The following is a 14,700-nucleotide window of genomic DNA, read 5'->3' on the forward strand; positions in this document are numbered from 1 at the left end:
GGCTATCTATCCTAGTGACACTCACTGTTCATCACAAAGTGTTGCTATCTATCCTAGTAGTGCTTCCTGTTCATCACAAAGTACTACGTGTGTGACATTCCCTGTTCATCACAAAGTGTTACTCACATTCGCACTCCCTATTTATCACAAAGTGCTGCCTATCTTGGTGCTCCCTGTTGATCACAAAGTGCCTTGATCTATCCTAGTCTTCCTAGAGGACCTGTTTGAGTGTATCTTCTCAGCAGCTTATCCAATCGACAGCATATGTTCATCACAGAACTGTCGGTTTGACCCAGAAGACCAAAACCATGCATTTTTGACACACAAACGCACTTTAAACTCATAAACGCGCTTATAGACTGCACAAACGTGCTTCTGCAACACAGACGTGCTTTCTGAACACAAATGTGCCTATATCATGCACAAACGCGGCCAGGGAAAATAGACGTTCCTACATGACACAAACGCCTCTAAAATTCACAAACGCGTCTGCATTTATCACAAACGCGGTCCCAGGCATAGACGCGCCTAGACCCGACACAGACGCGCCTGTTGGACACAGACGCGCCTGGCACTGACACAGATGCGGTTTTACGTTTTTGCATTTTTTTACTACCCTATTCCTAGCACATTTATTGCTACCTACTAAGTATTAATGACAAAAATTGAAATGCATGAAAGTACGAGGAGGTTTTTTGGTACTTACCAGCTCTCCTGCATCTGCTGGTCACTGAAATCGGCAAACGCGGTCGAATCTATGAACAAAGGCCATCGTTGATGACTGCTGCTGCTCTTTTTTTCACTCTGCACTGTGATCTTGTAAGGGTGTGGATGACAATGAGGATGTCTTTTGCCCGTGGTCTATCTTATAGCCTACCCTAGCCCTCGCCCTCATTTCCCGACTTAGTATTCTTCATCCTGAGACTTTGTCACTTTTTTCGGTCAACCCATTCTAGCCTTTCTTTCTTATTGAGAGATTGTCTACAATCTTTTCAGACATTTTCATCCAATCTCTCGAGGGGGCATATTATTCCCATACTGGGGCAACTTTGTATCAGTTCATCTTATCTTCTTTGAAACAACGCGACAAGCCGCATTGTCTCAAAGAGGGGCAAAATGTAGACACTCAAATTTGTCATGTCTAATTAAATAAATATTTTATTTATTTAATTATCTAAGCCTAATTCTTCTATTAATTAAATAAATTTTTATTTATTTAATTAATTCATTTATCCTCTTCTAGCCTTATTTCTCATTTAAATAAATACATTTATTTATTTAAATTATCCCTTTCCTAAATTAAATAAATATTTTATTTATTTAATTATCCTACTTCTATTAATTAAATAAATCTTTATTTATTTAATTAATTCATTATCTTTTTCTACACATGACACATGTCATTCATCTCTTAATTCATACACGACCTACCTCTTTCATTATTTTGGTATTTCTTTTACCTACCCTCTAATCCTAGCCGACCTCTCTTTTTACACCTCTCAATCTTAACCCTCCATTTCCTATTGTGTCTTCTATTTAAGGAGATGCTTTCTTCATTGTCAAACCCTAATGACTGATTTTGGAGTACTTGGCTACACTACGATCCTACTTGCAACCACATTCCGTTCTTTGTTGAGCTCTTGTGCATACAAAAATCTAAGAGCAAATACATCAAGCAAGATCAATGGAGATAGGAAGAATGGAGATCAAAACCCTATTAGACATGTGATGGTATAATCTTTGTGATTTTGAGTTATTTGCATTGTCTTAGGTAATCTTCATATGTTATGGTGGATCTTTGTTCATTGTTAGGCTAGGGTTTAGTGGTTGGATTCATTTTAGCCTTTCAATATTGTTGTTATTTGTTATCCATTTTCACCATACACAATACCTTCATCACTTCTAGCATCAAACTTTCCTATATATTCATCTCTTTTGATATAAAATTTGCTACCAAATACTCTGAAATATCTCAGTAGGAAGATCACCAAACCATAGCTCATAAGGGGTCTTACCGGTATCACCTTTGATGTGAACTCTTTTAGACGTATAAGAATCAGTGCTAATGGTTTATCTCCAGTAAATCTTCAAAAAAAATCCTTCAATCAACATAGTTCTAACAACATCCAAAACAATTTTGTTCTTCCTCTCAACAACTCCATTTTGCTAAGGGGTTCTAAGAGGAAATAATTGTCTTCTAAACCCTTGCTTCTCACATAATGAATTGAACTCACCGAAATGAAATTCTCCACCTCTATCAAATCTCAGATACTTCACCTTCAATCTAGACTCAGTCTCAACCTTAGATTTGAATATCTTGAATTTATCAAATGCTTATGATTTCTCCTTCAAAAAGACAACCCACATCATCCTTGAATAATCATCAATTAGCAGCATAAAATATCTATCACCCTGCATACTTATAATATTTGTAGGTCCACATAGGTCAGTATGTACAAGATCTAGCAATCCTTCTGATGTATAATATTTTTTTTTGAAAGAAATTCTTGTTTTCTTACCCAAGTGACATTCCTTTCATACCGGATTAGCAAACTTAACAATCTCAGGTAGATCTCTAACAACTTGTGTAGGATATATCTAATCATTGAATCAAAATTCACATGACATATTCTCCTATGCCACAACCAACTTTCATCAATCTGAGCAATGAAATAGGATTTCTCACCAGCATTCAAATGAAAAATGTTACCTTCAGTCTTAGTTCGAGATGCAATCTCTATATCGGAGGCATTCAAGATCTTGCACTTACCATCCTTGAATTGTAGATCATGACCCTTATCAACATCTATCCAACACTCTAGATATTATGCTTTAAACCATCAATATACAAGACATCATTAGTGTTATGCTTACTATCAAAAGAAATAGAACCTCTCCCATGTATTACATAGGCTCTATCATCTCCAAATCTAACTATTCCACCATCATATCTTTCCATACTCACAATTTTTCTTTTATCACTGGTCATATGATGTGAAAAAACATTGTCAATTATCCATTCATCTTTCTCTTCAACCTTAGCAATTAAAGCTTTCTCCTCAATAGTATAGCTAGTGGAATCAACAAGTATAGGTCTGTCTTCCTTAATGGAAAGGAATACAAGTATAGGTCCATCTTCCTTAATGGAAGGTCATCTCCTTCATATTCTTCATCTACACTACCTTCATCAGCAGCATAATAACACTTCTTTTGATTTCTAAACTTTTGGTTAGGCTTGTAAGATTTGTCATACCTCTCATGCTTGTCATATCTATCATTCCTATCATGCTTATCAAACTTATCATGCCTTTTATAGTTAGCCATTCTCTCTGATAATCTAGAAGAAAATGGTCCTAACTTATTGCAAGAGAAACATTTCAAGGGCGACTTTCCATCATACTTACTGACACCTTTAGGAAATCTCCGAGCAATCAAAGATTCAAGTTCATCTAGCTCCATTTCTTTCTCTTCCATCTCTCTTCTCTCTCTTTCATATCTAGATATTATGCAGTCATCACGATCATATTTTTGCTTTCTAGATATATATGGAGATGCTTTAAATATTGTCTCAGACTTTCCATGTGGTTCTCCAAATTCACTCAACTCAAATGCAACAAGCTTCCTAGCCAACATATCTCTTGTCACAGTAGTCACACTTTGAATCTCATCAATAGAAACAACCTTATTCTTATTGGTAGAAGGCAAATATCTCAACACCTTGGAAACAATTTCATATTCCTCAATAGTTCCATCGACACATCTGATACCTAGGACAAGGTCATTCACCTTAGTCATAAAAGAGTGTATGTTCTCATCATCTCCCATCTTCAATGTCTCATACTTTCCTTTTAAACTCTGTATCTTACCAACCTTCACTTGTTTATCACCTTCATACAACACCTCAAGCATCACCCAGATCCCATGTGCAGTCTGAAGTCCCATCACATTAGTCATCTCAGAATTAGTCAAGACACTAAGAAATACTTCCTTCGCTCTAATATTATGTTTTTCTTCCTTAACCTCATCAGGGGTAGATGGTTCATTCTAAGGAACAACATTGACAGTCTAAATTACATGAATATATCACCTATATATAATTCAATAATCTTGTTGTCAACGTTGATTAATTGTATATATATTTGATATATTCATGTAATTTGGGTGTTGATATTGTGTCTGAATTATCAGAGAAAGGTTTATGTGCGAGCAATTGATTTATCCTTCTATGTTGAGTTTGTGGTGAGATTGGTGTTGCAGGGTAGATATCTGTGCTTAACAGGAACTGTAGTTAGGCAATTGGAGATGTTATTCTTTCAGTTCATTTCTTCTGGATTGTAGTTTGCATCTTATTGTAAGTGAGTGAGACTTCCTTGAGGGTTGTAGGCTTCCAGGCAATTATTATTTGAGCAGTGAGCTCTAGGCAGTGTGCCTGAATGCATGTTCATTCACCATTTTAATATTTTCACATACTATTGTAGAGTATCATCTTACTATGAGTAGGTTCCCACATGGGTGTTTCCCTTAACCAAGTTTTCCACATCAAAATCTTGGTGTTGTGTGTTGTGCTGTTAATTTTCTCATCTGTCTTATTATTGTTGTTTATTAGATATGTATTTTGTTTGTTATTCTAGTGAAGACTGATGCACCCCACCTCTTAGTCTTCCTTCTTGATTGCTGCTAACAATTGGTATCAAAGATTTATCTCTTTATTTGTATTGGTGAGTTGGTGCTACTCCTCTACTAGAGAAGTCTATGTTTTGGGATGAGAGATTCATGTTTCTATTTGGTTTTCTATTTTGTGATCTTTAGCATTATTGTCAAAGGGGGAAAGATTTCATGTGTAAAACTTATTTCTAAGTCTTGATCTTAGGGTGAGTTTGTTGGTGATATCTTCTTTCTTTGGCATTGATTACAACATATGAATGTGAAAAACAAGCGATGCAAAGAGAGAAGATATCCCCAACAAACTCCCCTTAAGATCAAGACTTAGAAAGAATTTTTTCACATGAATTCTCTCCCCCTTTGATGATAATGCCAAATCTCACAAAATAGAAAACCAAATAGAAAAATGAATCTCTCATCCCAAAACATAGACTACTCCAACAGAGGAGCAATGCCAACTCACCAATCTGGATAAAGAGATAAAGGTCTGATACCAATTGTTAGCGAGATTATTGAGAGGGGAGGGTTGAATCAGTCTTCCTAGAAATAACAAACAAAACATAGATCTGATAAACTTGAGTAATAAGACAGATAATAAAATTAGCAGCACAACACACAACACCAAGATTTTGATGTGGAAAACCCAGTTAAGGGAAAAATCATGATGGTAACCTACCCACAGTAAGATGATAATCTACAACAATGGGGAATGCACATGCATTTAGGAACATTTCCTAGAGTTCATTGCTCAAATAATATTTTCCCAGAAAGCTACAACCCTTAGGGAAGTCTCATTGAATTACAATAAGATTCAGATTACAATCTGAAATAAATGAACTAAAAGAATAGCACTGCTAAATTCCTTATTATAGTTCTGGTTAAGCACATATGTCTTCCTTGCAACACCAATCTCACAACAAACTCAACACCAATGGATAAATAACTTGTTCACACATAATCCTTTCTCTAATAATGCAAACACAACATTGACATCTAAATTACATGAATATATCACTTATATATACAATTCATCAACCTTGACAACATGGCTGGCTAAACCCTCAACCCTCAATTACAAAATTACATCACACAATATAAAGATAAACCACCAAAAAAATATAATGATTTACATAGCATAGCATGGTCCTAAATCAAATTCCCAAATGATCACATCCACCAAAAATCACGCCAATATCAATCGCAACATGCTACACCACCAGAAATACAACATAACAAACAAATCATCACTGGTTGATAGAAACCAAAAAAATTGCACAACGATCAATGCAGATCACCAAGACAAATAGGACATAACTAGGAAACACTGGCAAGCACATTAGAATCATCCATAACAGCTGCACCAACAACACTTATCAAATCTTCATCGATCAACGTCTGAAAGCTGAAGAACACAACCAATCAGCAACTGTCACAAAGAAAGATAACTTGCAGAGCACCAAATCATGATCCATCTAAAATGGAGATACACAAGACCATCCAAGACAATATCCCAAAATCTTAGCACCAGATCTAATCACACCGGAATATACCGGAGGAAATATTAAGCTCTATTAAACCGTGATCAACAAAATAATACTACAAACTAGATCAAACAATCTTCCCAATCACACTGAAATAAATCATAGGAATATGTTGACATCAATGACAAGAAAATATCCTAGTAGCAGCAATGCATGATAATATCTAACATCATTGACATATTGAACTCATAACAACATTGATGACAAAAATGGAATCTTCTTTTATTCAAACTATAGAAATATAGCACGATAAGTTCTGAAAGATAAGTTGTATAACATACTCCATCGCTGCTCCTATATAAAGCTAATCAATGGATTTATAAGAAAATTTTATAACTAAGTTATTAATCATTTGATCCACTCCCGACAAGCTAGGAGGACAACTCTTATTTTAAATAAACACACAAAGAGATGAGTCATCTCAAGACATAGTCTTCCTTACAAATCTAGGACAATGTTCTATCTAGATCTTCTCAACTATCCAACACATGTTTGAAGCAAATAATGACCTCGACCAAAACTAGGAGTCGTCATTATGGAATTAGTTACCAGCTTTGACAGGTTCAACAAATCTCTATCCAAGTATGACTGATGCTTTGTGAAATAGTAACATATATCCTCTTGTTGACTTAGTCTCCCTTGATTAGTTGCATACACCAAGTTTAACATGCACATTATACATATGTTGTTGCAAGACATGCGCCCTTGGTCTCCTTGTGCTTTGCAATGCAGTGCTTGATTTTGTGACATGGCATAACCACCTCCTATGAATTTTATAAGTCTAGTGGTTGTATAAATTAACAGATCAATCTTTTGGTGAACCAACAACCACACTTGTAACAAGTGGTATCAGAGCTTGGTCATGGGTTCAAACCCCTTGCTTTGCGCTGGGGGGGATTGTTTCAAGGTTTGTGCCCTTGGTCTCCTTGTGTTGTGCAACACAATGCTCGAGTTTATGACATGGCTTAACTGCCTCTTGTGGATTCTATAAGTCTAGTGGTTGTATCAGCCATTAACAGGTCGACCTTTTGGAGCAATGACAACCACACTTGTAACATATGCATAATATTACCTGAAAACATAATTCAATCCCATCATTCATACATTGTTATAGAAAATTTATCATAACATTTGTAATGTTGTCTAGCTAATAACAAAACTCATAAGTTGGGATGAAAATACTTATGTCTAACATAGCCATAATATTTGAATAATGAAATAACAAGCCTAATTAAACATAAGAGTTCATATAAAAAAACCAAAAAATAAGGCTCATCAGATTGCCCTGAAGAACATGCTTGTGATTATTGTGGCCAAGAACAATCAGCCATAAGAATGAATAGATATGGAAAGAAAGGATCATCCTACCCAAGACCACTAAAAGAGGAGAAAAATCCATGGGAAGTTGCATTAATCATTACCAAATATGAGGGATTTTTAAAATAGGCATCAATTAATTTAAAAAATTTGCCTCTAAAATCTAACTTGCTTAGGACCGAGGAAAGAAAATGCCACAAAACCATATCATACAAAATATAGATGTCCAAATTCAATTGTGTATCTTCCTTTTGATTATGCTCCATAGGATGGAGAGTTTCATGGACAACAAGAGCATAATTAAAGATCTAACAACCTGACATAAATCCTTTTTTGTTACCATTGATTAGCTTCTCAAGAAAAGGCTTTTTATGATTGACAAGAAGTTTAGAAAAGATTATATATAGTGTATTATAGAGGCTTAAAGGTCTAACTTCAGCCATGCGATAGGAAGTTGGGTTTTTGTAGATTAAGACAATGAAGGTATTGGTGATTACTTTAAGAAATCTAGTTGAAAACATAAATTCTCTCATAGCTAAGATCATGTTTGAACCCACAATGTCCTTGTATTCTTGGAAGAAGAAAGGGGGGAAGGAACAAGAATTTAAAGGGTCCAAACTAAAAGACCGCCTCCTTGACTTCCTCATTGGAGACCTTCCTATCCATGAAGCATAGGTCCAACTAATCAATAATATTTGGACTATCCTAAATCAATATTTTTGAAGCTTGAACAATGACATGGTCCTTGGAAGCTTAAGGGTTGAGAAAGGAAAAAAATGAGAGATTTCCTCCCTATTAATATCCTTAGGCTTATAAAATAGGGTGTCATTCAATCCATACAATTCCTGGAACTATACCTTTCTTTGTCTATTGGTTCACTAATGTAAGAATTTAGTGTTCCTTTCACCTTCCTTGACCCATTACACTCTCGATCTCTATTTCTAGTAGAGTTCTTCTTTAACAACCAAGTTATGAAGATCAACTAGAAGGGATTTCTCTCTATTAAGTCTATATCAAGAGACTGATAGGACCTTTGTCTCTATCTAAATTAGATTGATCCAATTCTTGAAATTTTTTTAGCTAAAAAATATTACCAAAATAAGACTTACTCCATGAGTGCAAACTATTTTTAAGGAGATTTAGTATATAGGAAACTTTGAACATAGTAGTATCATGAATATCAATATCCCACCAATGGGCCACAAGAGCCTTGATGTTAGGGAAGTGTGACCACTTAATTTAAAACACAAGGGGAACCTAATCTTGAGACCAACAAAATCACATTGCACCAAGATAGGACAATGGTCTGAGCCAAAACATATCAGGTTGGATAGATAGAATTTACCAATAATATTCCAAGATGAAGAAAGCACACACCAATTATAATGCACCTAAATAAGGTTATCTCTAGAGTGGAAGTTGTACCATGTATAATTTCTATCTCCAAGATCTAGATCACATAAACTCCCACTAGCCAAAAACTCATGAAGGTCTTGCATGCTATCAGAAAAATCAAGAACACCTCCAAATTTCTCTGAGGGGAATAATGGGGAGTTAAAGTCACCCATCACGATCTAGTTAGAAACTTGGAAAGACAACCTATGAGAGATGAGAGATGAGAGATAATTATTGTTGTTAAGAATTACACATTAAAATCATTACATTCCACCCATAAACAACAAGATATGTGTTAATGTAGCTGGATATCGCCAAAAGTTTTAGAGTTTCATAATAATTCTATAAATGTGTGTCAACTCATTTTCACAAGATTACCTAATACCGTTTGAAAGTATATTGATAATGATGTAGGAAAGAACCATTTCTACCCTAAAGCTTCATACAATAGATTGAGATCTAGCATCTCTTTGGGCATGTGAGGAGATTAACTATCAGTGAAATTTTTCAAACAAATAATCATTAAAATCCTTACAATATATGAAATCAAAAAATAATAGATGTGTCAGCGCACAAAAATTAAAGAGGAAATTGAGAAAATTGAAAAGGTAAAAAAGTCTAAACTAATTTTATAGAGACCCATATCCTATTTTTGGATGGATGTTTGAGAAAAAATATTTCGAAGCCTCCCAAATGCGGTTTTTCTTAGCTTCTTTGGTTTTAGACACATTCCAACTAGACATCCTTGGATGTCTTAGAAATAATATGTCAAAGCCTACTGAATACATTTCTACTCACCTTCTTTAGTTTTAGGCACCTTTAGAATAGGCTGCCCAACACGCATGTCTGACACTTTCTACTCTATATTTTAGATCTAGGTTCTTCTCTATATCTCTATTCTCAATCTATATTTTTGTATCTACTATTCTTTCTATATCTAACGTTCATTTATGAAATTAATAATTTTAGCATAATTAACATAGTTTGTTACACACACTCCATAATCTGAATTTTTTTACAAAAAAGAGACAAAAACCTAATGCCCATCTCCCCTATGAGGATTAAAGCTAGGTTTATTCGCGTTCCATTATTAACAATGGATAATTGAGATTCTTAGCTTATATCAATTTAAGATATGTCAATTCTATATATTTCAAAAACAATACAAAATATCTCAGTGCATATTAATTTTTATCTTTCTATATGTTCAAATTTATATAGTTAAGTACTAAATTGGCATAAAGAATACATATTCCAAGAGGTTGAATTTAAGCACCCACTAGTAGATAGTCTAGATATAAGTCCCCATGTGATCATAGATATAAGTCCCCATGTGATCATAGCATATGACTTGGGGCGTAGAGAGCGTCCTCAGTATCCCCCATTGTTTTGTCACACATGGTTAAATACTAATGCCACTACAATATGATTTTGTTTTCATGTGCTCTTATATCACACTTTACATGACTTGCTAATATGCACACTTGATGATGATGCACGTGTAATGTCTTATAAGAACACCACCCAAAGGGTGAGGAGAGAAAATTGTTTTGGTGTGTGGGAACCTTTTCTACACTCTACTTGGAGTTAATTTTAAAAAACTATGTGAAATAATGGTGGTCAAGTCCTCAAGAGGAGACCTCATACCTAAAATTCACTAACATGTTTCACATGATTATCATACAAAAATAAATAATTATAATAATAATTTTGATTAATAAAATTGATTTAAATATTTAATTAATCTTCTACATTAAATTATAAGTTTACCACTTAGCAGATAGAATTAATTTGGTTTATGTTAATTTTGAAGGCTTCCTCAATGTAGATTTACTATTATTGATTTCCTATATCGTAATAGTCTAAAGAAAGGGCATAGAAAATATCTTTTAAGAAACATATTTATTCCTCTAGATTCATAATAAGAAACTGAATTAGGTGAAGAGATATAACTCTAATGCTTGGATTGGACCAATGAATACACCCCACTTCCATTAGAATTCAATTAATTTCCTAAGCTGCAGTATGCTAAATAACTATTATTAAATTTACAAATTTCAACACACCCCTTTTCTAAATTAACCTAAGCGTCTATTTTTAGGGCAAGACATAAAACCCTAGATTCACCATACCTCCTCCTTTAAAACAATACTTCTCTATTTTCCTCAACAGTTCTTGCATGAGTGGTACAGCGGCACGCGTAGAAGAGAGGGGCGACATCTTGCCATCAGGTAATTGTGGCTTTCACTATTTGATTTCTGGTTTGGGTCGGCACTCCGTGGAATTAATGTATTACTGGTTTGCGATGTTTGTAGCGATCAGGAGTGTTGCCAGATTACCTTGAGATTTTATTTTTCTTTGATCCTCGGCTGCAGATTTAGAACGGTGTTTTCAGATCCTTACATGCAAGGTTGCCTTTTTTGCAAAATTTTAGGTTTCCAGGATCGACCCAGAGAAAGTGGCGGACACGATTATTTTCTTTTTAGTTATTTTTTTATCAACCTTCATTTTCCTCTACTTTTCTCACGGGTTAGGGTTGTGTATTCCAACTCTTTTTTGAAAGGTATTTTTTCCTATCTTAACGGATGATATGCGTCTTGTTATCTCTAATAGAGGTAAGAAGTTTGGTTGATGTTTTCCTGTGTAGGTCAAGATCTATAGTTGGAAACCATTGTCTCAGGCCAGGAAAATTTATTCTCATGCAAGTTTACTCGCATTGGGAAATATTTATGTCCACTTGGTACACCGCCAGTTCAAGTTTTTTATCTCCACGGCTTCCAATCTAATCCTATCTTTATCCTCAGTGCTTCACTTCGCCTTAACCACTCCCAGCAAGGCTTAACCGCCATTCCGGTAACTACAAATAAGTTTGCTTGGCATGGTAACATTTGTCTCATATTCAACACTTCATTTATTGTGTATTGAGATCTATAAATATATTTCTGCTCTATCTATTTTGACGCCATGATCCGATATAATGTGGACTGTGAGCACCTTGCGCTTGGACCAGACAAGTCTGCACATTTGACAGCATTAGCACCTTATATTCCTCGGTATCGATGCATTATTGTCAAATTTCTTGCTCTTTTTCTCTTCCGATTCAAGGATTCTGCAATCTTCTGATTTTTTCTTATCTAACAGTTCATCTATTTTACCTGATGCACCTATTTTTAGGCCATTGATGCTACATAACATGGGCTTTCAGCCACACATTTAATCTTCTACAGTCTCCTTTGCTTATGATTCCGATTCATCAGTTTCCTCTTCCGTTTTTTCTGTTTCAAATTCATACACATCATCATCTGTGCTCGTCTCTGTTCCTAAATCACTCAATTCATCTTCCATGGCCATTTCAAAATCTCCTTCAGCGACCGCGTGTCTACAAAAATGAGGACAAAAATCTCTGGGTTTTAAATGCACAATCTGAAGCAGTGTTACTTCCATAAAGCCCTAAAGGGAAGAACCTTATGCTTTGAATGGATGGCTTACACGGATCCTAAGATATAGGGCTTCATGGGAAAATAAGCTTTTCCTCGGTGTTAATCTAGGGTAACCAGGCAAATATGGATTCATAAATCTTAGTCAATATATTATTTTTAAATGTTCTATTAATGATTAGTTAGTTATTAATAAATTATTTAGAGAAATATAGGTAAAGTAAGTTGATAGATATTGTATTTGTTCATTATTTCACTTAAAAAATAATTATATTATTATATTATGATATTGTAATCAATATTAATTTTTATTAAGATATTACTATATATTTTTTTATATATTTTTATTTAGAGAAATATAGGTAAATTAAGTTGATAGATACCATATTTGTTCATTATTCCACTTAAAAAATAATTATATTATTATATTATGATATTGTAATCAATATTAAATTTTTATTAAGATATTACTACATTATTTTTTATGATATACAGAACTTGTTATCATGAATCATGTCGAGAAAATTATTTATTCTTTTAATTAATTATAGACAAAATTGCTTCACTCGTGTGGGTGCCGGTAGGAAAGAGTGGAGGCGAGAAAACCTCCGGCCTTGCTTGGGACCATAGTCCAACAAAACTCTTATAATAGTTTCAGTATTGATACAACAACACCCCGGGCCAGGGTGATCAAGTGGGAGGATTTTTAATTTTTCCCTTCCCTTACAAGCCCAAAAGTATTGTTTTCAATAGTCATTTAATCATATTCCTCAACTTCCAACGGGATAACCTGTTTGGCCTGCATTGTCAGTTACTCAAACACTTGGCAGATTTGTTAGTGTCAACCAAACATTTATATCATTTGAAAGTTCATTTGTAAGCTAGACCCATACCCTCATGCCATTTCCAGAGAAAACCTATCCTTTCAGATTATAAAATAATGAAATTTAAGAAAGAGAATTGAGATACCGATTACGACTAAGCTAGAATAAGATTGCCCAGTGACCCAACCAACCAAATAATCTTCAGTTTACCAACTCTTGTTTATGCTCTTGGATTTTGTCCTTAATAACGGGTAAGATCCAGGCTACAACAACAAGAGTAGGAAAAGGAGATTCAGTCATTCTAGCCTACCTTACCCTTTAGATTTATAGCAAAAGGAGATGACGGAATGGATGGATATTCAAAATTTACATGTTAGCCACATATAGTCCACCGTCTTAAGCAATGATAGGGGGATGTCAAAATATAGAGAACATCAGCATATGGCAATAAAACATCAGCAGGTGGCATTCGAAATAAATCAAAATTAACCATTCTCCAATACTAGAGTGAGTAAATACCACTAGAATTATGCATCCAAATGCTTGTAAATATCTAGAGTATCTATTCAAATAGCTGGGTATTCAAAGAAAAATGTTGATATATGTCTATATAATAGATATTCCTTCATGCCTATTAAGTCACAGTCATTTATAGGATCAATATCATGCTAATTTAGTGTCCTATATGTCACTTTAGTTTATTTTTTAAGATTCGATACTAATTGCTATCTATGCCCTGGTTTCTGTTAACTACAGAATAAACCCAGTTTTACTTAGAAATCTACTATGATCACCCTCTGAGTCTTTAGTTACAATTTTATCCAATGCTATATAGCTCTGTATTAATTTCAAAAATGGTTCCAAGCCCACCCAGAAAGCTGAGCCGCATCATTCCAACTCAGAAGATGAAGAAGAAGCATTCACATCCTCCAAAACCAGACCCTCAGCTTTGAGGAAGTCCTCAAACAAAGAAGGTTTAGGAGGGTGTCTCACACGGAATAAGAAGAGCAGAAAGTTGACATTTCTGTTGATTACCTCAAACCTATCCTCGAATACAGGCAAACAATCCATGGAAATGATAGGGAGTCGAGGCACCAGCCTATTATTTTAAATGAGAATGTCATATTTCCTTAGCCGAGGGATAGTCCACTCATTGTCAATATTTACTAAAACCCACTCAAAATCACCCAAGATAGAGGTAGTGAAAACCTCTCTGAGCACTAGTTTCTTCACGATTTTTGGTGGAGCTCATAGTCACAGCAAGAAACATGGCGGCTACGTCCATGTTGGCCCCAGTTCTGTTCAAATTTGTGAGAAAATCCGGGCCCAAGATGTTCTCAACCGCATCAATCACTAAGGTGTGGGGAAGATGCATGATGCACTTGAGGCGGTCTCTAGTGATGGCCCCTTCAAAAGCCATTTGCCTCTTTGAACTGCTAAGTTTAATCGGGGTATCCATCACCTAATTTCCACAATGCAGGGTCTCTGGAAAATTACAGAGCATCAACTATTAAATCTGAAGCT

The sequence above is a fragment of the Cryptomeria japonica genome, chromosome 5, assembly GCF_030272615.1.
Source record: "Cryptomeria japonica chromosome 5, Sugi_1.0, whole genome shotgun sequence".
Classification (NCBI taxonomy): Eukaryota; Viridiplantae; Streptophyta; class Pinopsida; order Cupressales; family Cupressaceae; genus Cryptomeria; species Cryptomeria japonica.